Source organism: Cnephaeus nilssonii (assembly GCF_951640355.1).
Source record: "Cnephaeus nilssonii genome assembly, chromosome: 12".
Lineage (NCBI taxonomy): Eukaryota > Metazoa > Chordata > Mammalia > Chiroptera > Vespertilionidae > Cnephaeus > Cnephaeus nilssonii.
Genome location: NC_137083.1, coordinates 37,616,971 through 37,630,605, shown reverse-complemented (window position 1 = coordinate 37,630,605; position 13,635 = coordinate 37,616,971). Strand labels below are relative to the sequence as shown.

Here is a 13,635-nt window from a genome sequence, read left to right as displayed (position 1 = left end):
CAGGTTCACAGGTAGTCACGCAACCACTGAGCCACAAAGACCAGGCTAGGACTTTGGTTACTTTTTAAATGTAGTTTCAGATTCTTCTATGTTTGTATTTTCAGAATCAAGTCTGACACACACAGGGCACAAAGTCCAGAGTGCAAGTATATGACAAACATTTTAAAGACACGTTAACATACTTCTCCCCCTCCCACCACACTTCTTAATGTGGAATCTCCCTCTATTTAAGCAGGCACCTATTTCAGGCTGGCTGAAGTGGGGATATAAAGAGGGAGAGTCAAGAATCAATGTGTCATTTCCATGTGCCTTGGTTTGCAGTAGGACTTGGAGGTACAAAGCCCTGTGAGATGGGACGCATGGTGTGGAGTTGTTACAACTAGAGAAAGGCAGGGACCATAGCTTGAGCAGGTGTAAGCCATATCACAACAGTGACCAGCAAAGTCAGAGAATAGCTGACTGACCACAACTCACCCTCATCACCATAAAGATACCTGTTCATCTAAAGATACCTGGCACAGTCTTGAATGGAAGAGGAGAGGAGAGCCCCACTGGGGAAAATGTGCTTTAATATTGACAGGCTATTACCACCACAACCCACCCTACCCCAGTAATGCTGTTTTAAACTAAAAGGTAAAGAAAAAAAGCTTTTAATGGTAAAGCTCTTTTTTTCAATAGTAACAAAGATTCCAAAGCAAATGTGGTTATATGAAATTAAAATAAAAAATTTTTCTTACATGAGTTGTAATTTGCAAATACCAACCTTGATAGTCTAGCATAAATTAAACTAAAATTAAGTATTTATGTGAATATATTTGACAAAAATATTACAGGCTTTGGAGTCAGACAGAACTGATTTGAATTTTGGGTATTCTTAGATAAGCCTCAGTTTCTTCATCTTGCATGATGTAAGGAATAGAACCATAGAGTTTATGATATGCTTGGCACTCAATAAATGTTAGGTACTACTGTTACTACCATTACGGTTGTTGTTGCTCTTTCTTCTTCTTCTTCTTCTTCTTCTTCTTCTTCTTCTTCTTCTTCTTCTTCTTCTTCTTCTTCTTCATTATAATCACCAGTATATAAATGTCTAATCACTGGGTTGTATCCTGAAACTAATATAATATTGTACATAAACTGTAATTAAAAATAAAAAAATACTTAAAAAACAAAATCTATTATGTTGGATTATAATTTTCTATTTAATATATAACTAAATGAGTCTTTACAAAAATATTATGGTACAGTATTTATTTTAGAAAAAAGTAAAGTAAAAATCACATTTAAAATTATTTTGTTAGGTCACAAATCAAAATCTCATCAAATATAGGCCTTGAATAAAAACTATAATTAAGGTAATAATTATATTTTCATTGGGACATTCTCTTTGGATATGGTAACATTTATCTTGTAGTAAAATTTTATGTGATGAAAAAAATCTACTCTCAAAGATCAATCAATTATTGCCATTCAAAGATAATACTTAAAAGTTAAAGATAAAAAAATCTGTGTTTTAGAATTACAGTGTTAGAAAAAGGATAGTTTTTATTTGCAAAATAAATAAAAGGTTAAGAAACTGAAATAGCTGCTTTATTGGTATTAAAAATATTATACTCAGCAAACTAATAGATATACAAATTAGGTTGTTCTAAAACTGCTGTAATTTAGGGAAGTTTCACAGCAAGAGGTGAGAATTGGAAAACTCAGTAAGATCAGATGTCATAGGACAGATTGAAAAGGACTCTATGGGCAGCAAAGACAAACAGCAAGGAAGGTGAGAGAAGGAATATGGTATACCATTGAGGAAAGGTGCTTCCAGCGAGTTGTCAAGACTATACTATCTCCATTTGTTTTGTCTCCCTCAGGGTGAGAAGCTGAAAGACAGGGAGCATGTCTTACTCATATTTGTATCCCCCAAACCTGATACTGGGTACTCAACACAGCTATTTGTTAAAGGAATGAATGAGATCATGCACCTACTGTGGCCATGGGAAAGATTAAAAGTCTTGTATCTTCACCTAAAGAGCAATCTCAGATAGAGATTTGGGTGGCACAAGGAATTTTGGCTTCTTATGACATTAACACATTAGTTGTTACTTTATGGTTGTTGTTTTTGTGGTGTTTTTTTTTTTTTAAAAAAACACACAAATGTTAATAGATTTTAGTTAGGTATTCTTGTCATGAACATGTTTGCCAAGTCTTTCAGATATATTCAGGTGTGCTGGGTTGAGGAGGAAAGGAAGAAGAAAATATATAATGTTGATATTGGCTGTGTTCCATAAAGCTAACTTCGTACTCTGTTAATGCCCTAACACAAGTGTTAGAGAAGTACATAGAGATTAAAGAAATTTTTTTAGTAAAAAAAAAAAAGGGGGGGGGGCATTACAGTTTTAGTTACACTGTTTTTGGCAACAGAATTTTAGTAGCTTTTATTTTCCCATATGGATATTGTGTGCTTTTAACAACCAGACTTATACTACTACTAGAGGTCTGGTGCATGAAAATTCATGCCCTGGAGGGGGGTCCCTCAGCCCGGCCTGCCCCCTCTCACAGTCTGGGAGCCCTCAGGGGCAGGAGGCGACTTGGTGATCAGGGGAAGGCAACACTCCCATCACAACTCTGCTGCTGCCACTGCCGGCCCTGGTTACCTGAGCCTCGGGCGGTCCTGGGAAGCTGGGCAGCCACCATCCGAGGCTTGCTTGTGCCTCTGGCCGGCCCTGGGCGGCTGGGGGGTTGAGGGGACTGGGGGCAGGCCAGGCTGTGCCACACACTTGCTGCCCTGGCGGGGCTGAGGGACTGGGTGCCGCCATCTTGTGGCTGTGGGCGTCGCCATCTTTGAGGGCATGGCAGTCAATTAGCAAAATCCCTCCTTATTGGCTGTGGGCACCACCATCTTTGTGAGGGTGTGATGGTAAATTAGCATATTCCCTGTTTATTAGATAGGACTAGAGGCCCGATGCACGAAATTCTTGCAAGGGGCTTGGCCCTCACAGCCCCGGCTTTGTCTGGAATGTCGTTTGGCTGTCTGGTTTAATTAGCATATTACGCTTTTATTATTATAGATATTTTATTACATTTTACAATAACATGGATAAGCTAATACTTTGAAAGATTTTTCCATGTTTTTAGTTTAATTGTGCAAACAACATCACATTGTGCACTTTCAAATTCATTGATTTTTAAAATCTAAAAATACCATTTACTGAGACAGAGCTCCAATTTCTCTCAAACTTTTTCTAAGAGCAATATAGTTTAAACTCTTATTAGACATCAAATTTCTTATAAATGAAGGTATCCAATATCATATTTTTTCAGCAAAATACATACAAATCAATTAAAATATTTAAGAGAATCATAAAATCACAGGAAGAGATTTTCAGATGTCACTGGGTTCATTTTCATTTTTCCTATAGGGTTTTATATTTGCCATAGTGGAGAGAGATATTTTATTCAGTTATTATTCCATCTTTGAATAATATGAAATTCATTATAAATTTCTTCAAGATTTATTGAATGCTGTGCTAAGAGCTAAAAATTAAAAAAAAATTTTCTGTGTAAAGGAGATGTGTAAATAAAAGAAATTTAATAACTTGGGACATACCATGGTAGTAGTACGCAAAGGTGCACTAATAAAGGAATGGCCATTTATGGTGGGGATTGAAGATGACAGTAAATGCTTTATAGAGAAGTTTCCCTTGAGTTATGTTGTAAAATAAGATTCAATATTTACCTGGCTATTCTTCTTACTGATGGGAGTTTACATAGAAAAAATTTGGCATTCAATTGTAATAAATGCTATTTATGTTCCCAACCCAACATTCTATGTTATCCTTTAAATTTTTCATAGGCAAAGTTATAAAAGTGATGCCCCTTCCTACCGCCACTTCAGTTATGTAGCACCATAGAAATACTAAAGTATTGATGCTATGTATCAGGCACTGTGCTGAGTGCCTTACATAAATCATTTCATTTGATACTCAAAACAACACTATGAGAAGGAATATTATTTAACTGCTGTTAAATCATTTGCCAGATGTCACAACTTGAGTTATTTTTGAAGATGTTGGGAGATGGGGGTGCTTTCTAGACTCCTTTCTCAGGATTCCCAATGTTCTAAATGTTAGTAAGAAAATCTGAAGAGTCACATGCACGAAAGACCTGGCCACCTGTGCCTTCATCCTTTCTGATGAATGTCTCCAGAAGTTTGACATAATTTCCACATTGCTCTTTAGGAGAATGAATCCAATAATCTTCAAATCCTTTTATACTGCATTTCCTTGTTGTGCAACAGATATTATTGGACATATTGCAGATATTTCCTAATAACTGATTTGGAAAGATATCTCAGCTAACATTAGAGTCATACTGTAATCTTTAGAATTTATTTAATAACAGGTTATATTTATGAGGACACTCAGATACATTAAAAACTTTAAAAATTCTTCTGGCATTCACAGGGGAAGATGATATGGATGCACTTGGAAGCCTATTTCATTTTATTTGAATTATAATACCATCTGCCCAAACTCCTTCTCTGAAAAAGTATTGCTCTGACAATATCAGAAAGGAACTTTGTGTGAGAAACAGGCATCTGTTTTTTCCTTAATTTACAGAGGACACATTTGTTTGCATTCACAAAGGCATTTTGCAAATTTAGTACCCAATTAATGTCATTCTGTGACAATGACAAAATAATCAGATTCTTAAATGAAACCCATTTATTTTCCATTTTAACTTTGCAAAGCATAAAAGTATTATGTGATGTAGTATGGAAATTAACTTTTTCAAATTTTTAATAATGTCATCTTTTCTCTATGAAGATGACATTGTTGGTATCACCTGGACACTTGCTTCAGGTAATTTCTAATAATGATAGTTAATTTGTGCCCAGTCATCCTTGCCTGGTTCCCACTGTAATATGAAATTTGTACATTTGTGGAATGATGACTAGGATTTACCTGGAGTTAGAGATTGTGGGAGAGAACAAAACAAAGCAAGTTTCAGAAGAATGGGCTCCAGGATCCCAAATTCTTTGAAAGTGTGTGGTGAGAGGTGAAGCTGGCCAGACGTCTGCTCAGCTATTTCACAGACATATGGAGTAGGCTCCGTATTTAACGTGATTGCTATGGCAGAGGAGATACCCTAAGCAGTTAAGATCCTTGAGTCATTTACAATCCAATTGGAGTGGTAAAAATACCTACATTTAAAAAAAGAAATAGATCCATAAAGAGTGTTTATAAAACAAGGTGCAGGTATGACTTAGTGTTCAGAAATATTGTATGATTTCACAGTAAGTATGCCTTTAATTTCATGATTCTCATTTGGAATCATGAAGGAGGCAAAGAACAGAATTGGGATGCTACTTGGAGAAGAAATACAATAAGTTCAGGCATGGGCTAGGGGAAATAGGTGGATGGATCAGGAGTTTTGCAGAAAATGAGCATAGTAATATATATAAATTGGAAGATAATTATCCTAGTTGGAGAAGAGAATTTATGTTAAAAAATAATAAGAAAAAAGACGGTATATGTAAGAGAGATCAATTGACAGGATATTTTTGAATACTATGTTGAAGAGTTTAAGTTATTGGAAACTATTACAGTGTCAAATATAATAATAGATATGTGTTGGGAAAGCCTTAATCAGGTACTTGTATTCTTGATATCTGCACCATGAGTACAGAGCACATGCCCAGAACAGTGCTTAAAATAAAATAGAAACATGAATGATTAGAACTAGGAGGTAAGCTGGTTATTCAGGAGGATTCTTACATTTCTGTGGCTGCCCTGATTTGGACTTTCTTTCCTATATTTGGAGAATTTTCCACAACGTGAGTGTTAATGTGAGCGTGCTACGTCCAACTACAGAAGTGGAAAAGCTCAGATACTTGCCTTCCCTGGAAACTTGGAAAACAGGGCATGGACATACTTTCAATCCAGGATTAGGCAATCAGACACAACCACCTGGGATTTTGCATCTGGAGTTAGTGAGGCAGAGCAGCAGCAACGGTGAAGAATTTATTCCAGTGGTGGAAGAGACTGCCACAGCTGGGTTTGGTGGCAGCCCTGGCAGCTTGGCCAGAGTGAGCAGTGAGGGTCTTCCTGGACCTATGCTTGTGGAATGACCCTGAAACTCAGTCCCTTCGGTTTTTCTTATTTTTCAAGCTTGTTTTTCCACCCTCCTTGATTCTGTAAGCTACCCAATAGCCTTTCAATATATTTATTTTCTGCATAAATCAAGCAGAACCCATTTCTGTTGTAGGTAATTAAGAACTCTGGTAAAGGTATCCCAGGCTAAGAAGCAACAGTATCCTATTTTGGGAAAATAATGATGGATAAAGTGAGGAAAGGACAAATGTAAGAAACACTGACAAGGAAGAATTGACAGATTTGATAACTAGCAAGATATTGCTATTCCATTCTTTTCTTTTTATTCTCATCGGAGGATATGTTCATGGATTTTAAAGAGAAAGGAAGGGGGTGGTGAGAGAAAGAAAGAAAGAGAGAGAAGCGTTGACCTGAGAGAAACATTGATCAGTTACCTCTCATACAGGCTCCAACAGGGGTTTGAACCTATAACCTAGGTATGTGCTCTGACTAGGAATCAAACCCACAACATTTGCTGGTCGGAAAATGCTCCAATCAGCTGAGCCACCTGGCTGGGGCTTGCTATTCCATTCTTTCTTCACTACTCTGTTTGCAGTAATATGAGCATGACATTTCATAAGGAATGAAACAGAGAAACAAAATATTTGCAAGTATATACCCTAAAGGATTAATAATAAAGTGTTTATGGAACATGTGAATATCAAGACTGCAAGTGTGACATTTCTTCAGAGAATAGACTAAGCTGGGGAAGTGACAGTAAACATAAATGACTTTTTAAAGTAAAAATATTTTCATGTAGAGGAAAGGAGTAAACCTTTAATGAGTCACTATAATTTTTGACTTTATATGAGAACCATGTTAATTGTTGTTTTCATTGACTTTTTTGAAACTAAAAGAGTTGGCAATTTTATTTTCACATTTCACAATACAAATGAAAATTGCTTTTTATTTTGGTCCCGCTATTCCCCTCTAAAACTATTCTCTCTTTGGTAGGAAGAAGGGAGTGAGTCTTCCTTGTCATGCTGTTCGAAAACTCCCAGAGTTGCAGCACCCCGATCTCCTGGTGAACTAGAACAAGTAATATAAAGCGGCGAGGTCCCCCTTATCTGTCTGGGAGAGTCATTCCTGGCCAATTGGGCCATCATGGGATGGGTGGGAGGTCTCATCACTGGAGGTCCAGGCATCATTAGCATGTGCCCTCCCACAGGTGGCCTCATTCTGGGAGTAGGTCCCATGGGCATCATCTGACGAGGAGGAGGGCCCATCACTGGCATCATGGGAGGGTATCTCATATAGGGTGTTGGCTTCAAACCAGGGCAGGGGGTACCATCACTGCCCCTTGCAGGAGGAGGAGCAAAGAATGGAGTAGGAGGTATCTTTCCTTGCTGAAATGCTGTCGTTATTTTGTCAATCTGGCTCTGAGCTTACTCTTCTAGCCACTTCTGATAGCAGCCTTTCATATTCTTTCTGTGTTTCCTACCACTGCGGTGTGTCTTTCTCACAGATGGAGAGTCATGGGTGAGGTATGTATCCCAGTAGCAACAAAAAAACTTGGGAATGTTGCTCTGCATGTAGCCTTATAATCAGGACCTCAATATCAACATGGCTGGGACTGAATCATAGTTTTTCCCCCAATCGGTTTTCCATCAATTTGTTCTGTCTCAATGATTAGCATTAGAGCTGCCAGATGCCAAAACTGGAAACCTGACAGCCACCACAAATTTCTTCCTCCCTCTTCTAATTATTCAAGAAGTCCTGTATTCCGCCCTTAATCATCTCTCAAATAATTCCTCTCTCCTCTATTCCTAGGACTACAGCCAAAATATCATCACTTGTTATCTGGAGTTTTGCAATTGTTTCCTAATTGTTCTCTTTGCCTGTACCTTCCAATCCCCTTCCATACTACTAGAGTGAATATTCAACAAATGCAAATCCATTCATTCATTTTCCCCTACCAGAAATCCTTGGGTGCCTTTCCAGGAAAGTAAACCTCTTAGAGTGGCACGCAGGTTCTAACATGATCTGCCATGATCACACCTTACCAAGTGCATCTCTTTTCCCGTATAAACCTTTTGTGTTCAGACTTTTGTTCGTGTTCAGACTTTACCACAGTCCTTGACTCCTGCCTTTTGCATATGCTGTTTCTTCTGCCTGGAACCTGCTTCTCCCCTCCCTTTCCTGGCTAAATTCTACCTGTCCCTATGGCTCAGCTCAGTGTCAGCCTTCTTGAAAGGGTTTCCTGACCATCATTCTAAGCAAGGTAACCATGACAATACTTCCATAACCCCTGGTTCAAATGTCACAACCTTTATCATTTGTAGTATAATAGTTATTTTCTCATCTTTCTCCACCATTTGACAGGGAGTACTATGGGGACTTAGGCTTTGTTTAAAATAAGTCTTTGATATGTACTGTTGTAGGAATGAAAGGAGCACATATTCCTTATGAAATCTGAAGGATTTCTATAACCACGTTATCATCTCTAAACAGTTCTTTTTACAAAGATGAGAAAAGGTCTAAGGTATTGCCATTAACCAGCACTGGGTCTATGAAGAAGCTGGATTTGTAAGACACAGTATACAGTTGTTTCCAAAATGCTCAATGGTCAAAATGTTAATTCTTTTGAAGGAGGAAAACAATTTTTTTTGAGCAGCATTTTGCCCCAAGGGAAAAGAATGTTTAGAAAGCTGCCTTGCTTTTTCCTCCAACTTCAAAATAGATGTTTCACAGACACAGTCCTTTAGTGACTCTTGTTTAATGCATGCATCTCTTGTATTATGGGAAAAATAGAATAGAAAACAAACAACAAAAGTACAGATAAAATAGAGGGCACAACAGGGTGTGAGGTAGACTGAGAAAAATCCTTAAAAGTTTTTAAAGCCCAATGAAAAGAGGAGGAAAGATGGGAAGCAAGACAAATGGTCAAAAGCACAGAGAAAACCCCAGCTTCATGCTTATTGGGATTCAGTCTCAACAGAAAATTGGCGTTTCCCTGAGCTTTTTATGTATTTGTTTGTTTGGCTTCTTTCCCTGTGTTCTACCCAAAGAATTCCCTCATGTTCATCACTCAGCTCCTCAAGGTCAAGAAGCATTCACAAATAACCAGGCATTTGACTGGCAGTCTGCGAGGCAATTTACACTTTCTGCATATTTGCAGTTCAATACGGAGATGAGATAGAAATGACCTAACACAGAAACTCTGTTTTGTGATCTGGTACTACAAATATTTTCCTAGTTTAATTAATATATACCCAGCTTTGAATTAACTTGGAATGCCACTCTACAGAAAGAAAGTTTTGTATAGGTGCTATATTTTTCTATTCCATATTATGAATTCAGTTTTCCTACTAAAAAGAACTCGGACAACTTATCATGAAATTGAAAAGAATTCCAAGAATAAGATGAAAATGCAAATACATTCTTAAACCTTTATTTTGTATAAAGTGGTTGGAGGAATATAGTTTAGGTCTAAAAATCCATGATCCATAAAAGAAGGTCATGGAAGGTCATACTGATTCTAATAAGAACGCAAAGAATGTGGAGAATATTAATTGTCTACAGTAAACAGAAAAAAATCTTTTTCTATGAGGCTGTGTGTTTTTGGGTATGGGAATCACTTCCTTGTCATTGTTGAATCTCCAGGTCTAGCCCAGTGTCAGGAACACAGTACATGCTCAAAATACATAAATTTAATACATTTGTCTGGAAGACAATTTGAAGAGAGTGCACCATAGTTTTAAGATGACTCTTTAAGGTAAGTTTTAAGACAACCAATATAAAATACTAGAGGCCCGGTGCATGACATTTGTGCACTGGGGAGGGGGGTCCCTCAGTCTGGCATGTGCCCTCTCACAGTCCAGGACCCTTCGGGGGATGTCCACCTGAGCCCAACTTCAAAGCTTTCTGCATTGAGCATCTGCCCCCTTGGTGGACATTGCGCGTCATAGCGACTGGTTATTCCGCTGTTCGGTCGATTTGCATATTAGGGTTTTATTATATAGGATAATCTCCACACAGCGAAGTGATTTAAAAAAAAGGACAAGTTAGATAAAATCATACTCATTTTAAAAATGCCTTTCAGTATGATTTTAAAAAAATCCAAATTCTGTACCAGGATCTACCATTTCACTCCTTCAAATCTCTCCAACTTCATGTCTTACCATTCTCTTCTCTGTTCTCTAACTTCTAGCCACAATGTTTTGTTTTGCATCCCCCCCGCTTTCTATTTCCTGAATGTTTCAAGCCAAGTCCCATGTTAGGGCTTTTACCCCTACCCTTTCCATTACCTGGTATATTATTCCTTAGATACGTTCATAGCAGACTCTTTATCATTCGAGTCTCCTCAACTATCCCATGCTTCTAGAGGGTCTGACCATGCCATTTAAAAGAGCTATTACCTTCCCTCCCTCTACCTAATACCCTAACTTAATTTTATTAGCATTTTGTACCATATAAAATTTTACAATTTATTTTCTGATTTACTTGATCTAAGCTCCACTTGAGCTCTATGTTATATTGATACAAAGTAAATAGTCTCTCACTGAATGAAGGAAGGAATGAATGAATGTGAGAAATATAAAAATGTTAGGAAACTATGTTGAAATGAAAGAATGATCTGATGCTGATAGGACTGAGTCAGGAAAGAAAAGAACATAGGGTTAAATCTCTGTTCCTGGCCCCAAAAGAGAGAGCTCTATTGATTATGTTTATTGATTAGCTCAGTATTGGGCAAAGAAATACCCTAAGTAGATGACAAATATTTTCCGTTAGTTTCCTATTTAACAATTCAACTTTTAGGCACAATTAAGCTGATGTGAGCTTGGAGCATGTTGAGTATGACATTCCACATCCTGATAACTCTAGAATTTAAAATGGTAAAGAGAGATGGAAATGGTTATTTGAACAGCTGACAATTTTTTTTTTCATGAGAATGTTTATATTCAGAACAATAGCTTGATAGTTCTGTCTGGTTGTAAAAAGTCAGGTCTTAGAAGCTTTACTTTTATAAAAGAACACCATAAAAAAGGGAAAGCTAAACTGCTTTGCATGAGGAATTAACATAAATTTAAGGAAAGAAGAGGCAAATGAGGATTGAGCTTATGAAAACAAACTGATGTCAAGAAATTGAAAAAAAGTCTAATATATTTTAAATTTCTACACACGCGCGCGTGCACACACACACACACACACATACACTGCCCAAAACATTAATAAAGTTTGTTAACTTTTTGCTTGGTAATTTGTTTTTGTGAGAGGTTTCAAAGACAATCAAGGAATAAGGGTTGAGTTCCATATCTAGGTTGGCCTAAAGAGGAAGTGAAATGTGAGTGAGATCAAGAGTTGGTGGACAGGAACTTGGAGCTAAGGCGGACCTCAAGAATATAACCCCCAGGAGATCACAGAAACCCTGGATAGGGTTCAGGCACTGAAACAAGACTAACATTTTTTTGAACACTTACCAACTTTAAGGTTGAGATATAAAAATCAATAAGGTAAGGATTCAGTTTCACCTTTCACATGACTTCATGTCTATGTAAAATACTAAAAATGGTCACACTTGTATCTCCTACCAGGAAGTGGGCTCCATCCAGTTCCAGATAAGTTTCCAAATATTAAGAAGCCTTACAAAGTAAATAGAAGGTAAATACAGGGTGGGGCAAAAGTAGGTTTACAATCATGAGTGCACAAAACAGAGTTTATTCTTGTATTATTATTTATTGTATTATTTATTTTACATAAGAACAACTGTAAACCTACTTTCCCCCACCCTGTATATTTTTCTGTCCTCTTTTATTTCTAATTTATAAAGCACTGGGGTTATTATATTTACCGCTGGTAACAATATTGGGTAGCATCATAAACTAAAAATTAAACATTGTTTATAGAATGTAAGGGTCTAATGACATATCAGAGAGGAAAAAAGGAAGGTATAAATTCTCCATGAAACTGAATTGTATGTGTAAGGGTGTGTGCTATGTGGGAAAAATCCAAGAGTAGAAATTGGCTATCTACATGCTATAATCAGGTAGAAGATTTTTCAAAGAAATGTCAAACCGAATGAAGTAAACCACAATCAGAGTCAGAAGCTGAAACAGCAGTGTTGACTCAGTTGACTCGGTGTGATGAGAACACTTGACAACCCAACATGACTTGATGATGCACTACTGCTGATTTCAGGTCTAGTCTGGAGGATGCTCATGGAAGTTGCACATCTGAACCTGATTTCTCTCTCGATGTAACTGCTTCATATTATGGACTGTCTAGAAGTCTCTTGTTAATTATTAGTTTACCATCTCTTGTTTGATGATCTGGTGACTGAGATGGCCTTAAAATTCCCCTCAGCTTAAGTTTTAGAAAGGCTTCTTCCTGACTATGGGCACCTGACCTTTTTCTTAGAACATTTACTTTAGAAACTTGCAACAGTAGATTCTTCATCTGCTTCTTTGAGATATAAATCTTCCACAACCCTGGAATGTCTTTCTCAAGGTCCTGGGAGTTATCTTTCGAAGCACAATCATTAAGACAGATACCACCTATATTTCGCAGTCTCTGTGGGAGGGTAGGAGCCTAACTTTGACAACTGTCCATTAGCAAACAGACATGGCCTAACTACTTTGACCAATCTTCCCCCTTCATGAATCACCAAAGTCCTCCAGTATTTTCCATTAGTTTACCCCAGCATTTAAAAACCTTCCTGCTGTTTGTTTCAATTTCACTCCTTTATTGCAATAGTCTTGAATAAAGTCTTCCTTACCTGTTCAACTGTTAACTCTGGTGCAAATTTTATTTGATAACGGACTGATCTGTTTTTTCATTGTTTTAGGTTATTTACTCTCTTTATATCAGGCAGTACTTTCCAGGCACTTTTAAACCAGTAAAATACTTTTAAAAAAAGAGATTTAGAATAAATGGAACTGAAATAGGTATCCACGACAGAGGTAGTGAATGATAGATGCACTGAAGAACAAAAATAATCAGACTGTAATATATGAAAATGCAAATAATTGGATAATACCAAGGAATAATTCAATGAGAAATACTCTCCCACTCTTTACTCTCAAAACACACACACACACACACACACACACACACACACACACACACACACACACATTGAAATATTAAGAATGTTCAAGTTTGGAAAATTTGATACGTTCTTCTGCCAAGTGGAGAAATCTCCCTGATATATGCCATGAAATGCAGGAGAATGTTTTTGAGCATCACAAGATTTCAACTACAGAATGCTAAGTATTGATAATCTTGGAAGAAGCACTGCTTGCACCAATAGAGCTTACAAAAAAAAAAAAAAAAAGCCATAGTTTTCCATTGGCTAAAAACAGAAACACAAGAACAAATTTTTATTATTGTTAATTAGATAAGTAGGTGTTTCAAATCCAGAACTTTTAATGGGGGGACGGGAGGGGAAAAAGAATACACACACACACACACACACACACACACACACACACACACCATCTAGGAACACAATTAGTTTGTCATTTTTTCTTTTAAATATTTGGTTTGCTCA

At 37.2% G+C, this 13,635-nt stretch overlaps 1 protein-coding gene and 1 pseudogene across 3 annotated transcripts in view; both read right to left on the bottom strand.

Moving 5' to 3' along the window:
* The window catches only part of MAGI2 (membrane associated guanylate kinase, WW and PDZ domain containing 2), a gene marked incomplete at both ends in the record, with an annotated part of 1,165,889 nt that overhangs the window by 318,690 nt on the left and 833,564 nt on the right, over window positions 1-13,635 (bottom strand). The gene's annotated exons all lie outside the window — the stretch shown is intronic.
* Window positions 7,210-7,718, bottom strand: LOC307107947 (U1 small nuclear ribonucleoprotein C-like; annotated as a pseudogene). The gene has a single exon. The product of its transcript is annotated as a U1 small nuclear ribonucleoprotein C-like (transcript).